This window comes from Sciurus carolinensis, chromosome 9 (assembly GCF_902686445.1).
Source record: "Sciurus carolinensis chromosome 9, mSciCar1.2, whole genome shotgun sequence".
Lineage (NCBI taxonomy): Eukaryota > Metazoa > Chordata > Mammalia > Rodentia > Sciuridae > Sciurus > Sciurus carolinensis.
Window position 1 is genome coordinate 17,265,211 of NC_062221.1, and position 3,905 is coordinate 17,269,115.

Genomic DNA, 3,905 nt, shown 5'->3' on the forward strand with positions numbered 1-3,905 from the left:
GTGACTGCATATTTGGTCTCATTTGCTAAATTTATCTCCAGGTGCCTGGAGACAGACACCACTCTCCCCTGCCCTGTCCTGTCCCCAAATCTGCTTTCTGAAAGCAACTCTCCGACTCTCCAACTCCCCACCTCCCCAGAAGGGAGGTCCCATTGCTTTACGTGGAGGTGTCACCTGCATCTCTTCTCTGTGCCTCGATCCTCACCACACATACTTGGCACTACCCTGCTTTTACACTCGAGGACACTGAGGCCAAAAGGTTTGAAGTTTCTTGCTCAAGGTCGCTGAATGATGAAGCAGCAGAGGAGCTGGGATTGGAGCCCAGCTTTGCAGAGACCAGAGCTCCACTCCCACTCCGACCTTCTCTCTAGGGACCTAGGTCTGCCGCTCGTGATGCTGTTAATGTGGCTTCCTGAATGTCGTGTGGTTGAGTTTCCTCAATAAGTGTGGAACATAAGGCAAGATTGCAGGAAAACTTCGACTTGTGAAGAATGATTAAAGAGCAGCCCTGTTATGTCCTGCACCTAGATTTAACAACGGCTAACATTTTGCCACATTTACTGTGCTATATTAATATTAATTGAAATTTCACTGTAAGACATGCTCTGCTTTCTTCTCTATTTATTCATGCATTTAAAATTTTTATCAGTAAGGAATTGCTATGATTTGGATGGGTAATGCCTCCCCAACAGCTCATGTGCTGAAGTCTTGGTCCCCAATGCATCTATGTTCAGAGGGGGGCTTTGAGGAAATGATTGGGTCATGAGGACTCTGGCCTCATTAGTGGATTAATACATTGATGACTTCATAATTGAATGGACTGTTGGAAGTGGTAGAAACTGCATGAGGTGAGACCCAGGCTACGGATGTTTTCAGAATTATTTGAGAATAACCTGCATACATAAGACATTTCACTCCTAAATAGTTTAGCATGTATCTCTTAAATACAAGCCTGCTCTCTAACAGAATGGTAATACTGATCACATATCTGAAAATTAATAATTCCCTGGGGTTTAATATCCAGCCTGTTTTAGTCTGTTTTCTCACCGCCGTGACTAAAAGACCCAACCAGAACAACTGTAGAGAAGGAAAGATTTATCTAGGGACTCAGAGTTTCAGAGGTCTGAGTCCATAGAGCTGGCTCCATTCCTCAGGGCTCAAGGTGAATCAGAACCTCATGGCAGAAGAGCATGGTGGAGGGAAGCAGCTCACATGGTGATCATTGTCCTGCCCCCAAGGATCCACTTCCTCTGGCCACACCCAACACACCTCCAGCTACCACTCAGTTAATCCCATCAGGGATCAATTCATTGATTAGGTTAAGGCTATAACCCTATCATTTCTCCTTCAAACCTCCTTGCATTATCTTTTGGGGGACACGACATCTAAATCATAACACGGTCCAAATCCAAATCTCAATTACTTGCAAAATGATCTTTATAGCCTTTTTTAACAAGTCAGAATCCCATCAAGGATTGGCACATTATTGGTTGTGGTGTCTCTATGCCCTCTGTCAATCTATTAACAGCACTACCCCTTGTTTTAAGGTTTTTATGATGTCGACTGTATAAACAGGACAGCCCAATTTTCTGGTGAACATTCCACATTCTGGACATGTCTCATTGTTTCCTGGTCTCCCAGTCCCCTAGTGACTGGCAATGGGCTGGAGAGCTGGGGTGGGAGGGATGTGTAGGTTACATGAATTTCCATGGTAAGCCAAGGTTGTGGCATGTGCAGAGGCAAGACGGGGCCTTGGAAGATAGCCAGATACTTGGAAAACCTGGTTTCTAAGCCCAGCCAACACCTACAAGCTGCCTGCCACCTTGGACTTTCCCCCAATGTACACTTGGGATCATGCCTAGGTGATTTATACAGTTAGCAAATATGGCCCTGTGGAAGGGCTCAAAAAAGGAGAGGGCCATGAGAAGATACAACAGCCAACTGTTGACTCAAACTGGAAGAAATTGAGGTATAAATAAATAAGCAAACTTAAGTGCAATATTCCCATATCACTCAGCTTTTCATCACTGTGACAAAATACCCGAGGAAAGCAACTTAAAGCAGGAAAGAAAGATATATTTTGACTCATGGTTTCAGAGGTTTCAGGTTCATGATCAGCTGGTTGCTGGCAGAGAGTATGTAGTAGAACAGAGCTGCTCACCTCATGGTGGCCAGAGAGAGAGAATAAGGGGCCAGGGACAAGATATAGTCCCCAAGGTCACAGCCCTAAGACCCACTCCCTTCAACTAGAAAGATTTTAAAGATCACTTTTAGGCAAACACTACAGTATTCATTAGCACAGAAAAAATCTACCAATGGATGTTCCAATGAGTCTGAGGAGAAATGGAGTGTTGCATAGTCTCAAAGTATGTATCTCCTTCAAGATATTTATTAATTAAAAAAGATAAATGGTCACTTTAGCACAGAGAAAGTCAGCAGACACCTTCTTAACTGAATGATAAGGTTAACTACCACCAACAATAAGACACACTGACATGATATCACTGTGAACTCCTGTCCGAAACACATGACCTCAATCCAATAGTGAGCAAACGTTGAATACATCCCAATTTACAATTTTCTTCAATGTAACTAACCAGCTCTTTAAAACTGGCAAGGTTACAAAAGACAAGAAAAGATTGAGGCACTGGCTCAGAGTGGAACAGATTAAAGAGACATGGCAACTAAATGTAAAGTGAGAGCCACATTCTGGTGAAATGCAGATTAGGCCTATTGTTAATTAATGATCATTAATTGCATGAATAATAACATCAATGGTACCAAAGTTAATTTCAGAGTTCTGATCACTGTTCTATTGTTATGCAAGGTGTTACATTAATATTCAGGGAAGATGTTGGGTGCTGTGGCACACACCTATAGTCAATCCTAGCTATTCAGGAGGCTGAGGCTGGAGGATTCAAGTTCAAGGTCAGCCTGGGCAACTTAATGAGACCCTGTCTCAAAATATAAAATAAAGGGGCTGGGGAGATAGCTCAGTCGGTAGAGTGCTTGCCTTGTAAGCACAAGGCCCTGGGTTCGATCCCCAGCACCCCAAAAAAAAAAAAATATATATATATATGTAAAATAAAATGGGCTAGGGATTTAGCTGAGTAGCAAAGCTCCTCTGGGTTCAATCCCTAATACTGCAAATAAATAAATAAATAAATTCAAGGAAACTGAGTTATAGGTTTGAACTACTCCTTACCTTTTTTTTTTTTTTTTGGTAATTTTTCTGTAAGTCAAAATTCATTTTGAAATACAAAAGATTTTTAAACTACAGATCTATGAATAAGTTGAAGGTCCCCTAGCCACTCTGTCTGAGGGACATAGGTGTCTCCACCTTCAGAGTCTTCCTCTGCAACCTGTCAAGATGTATTACTTTCAACTGACCCTTCCAAGTATCACTTTCAACTAAGGTTTTGTGTCTCCAAAGGTTCAGAGAGTCACGATTATTTATTATGCACTTTCTATGTTTGGGCATCTGTCTGGCACTAGGGATAGACAGTGGATAAGACAGACACTACTCTGCAGCTCAGAGCCATTCATGTCTTAGTGTAAAGCTAAGATTAGTTGGTTTGCTCCATTTCCTACAGGAGTCCTAAATCAAGGAGGGGTCAATATGAATGAGTGAAAGAGAGGAGGCTAAACTTAGAGCATGGAGCAGGTAACTCTCAGAGAAGGCAGGCCTGCACAGGAGCTTCTGGAAGTTCCAAGAGCTAAGTGTGGCCCTGAGACAAACAGGAGGGGCCCCTGGGCCAGCTAAGGGTAGCATATACACAAGTTCTGAATTGAACCTGGAATCACCATAGCCGGCACCTGGAGAGCACTTGTGTGTGTGGCACTTCTTAGACCCTCATGCAACCCTACGAGGTGAGGTCCTACCATCACCCCCTTGTATAGATGAA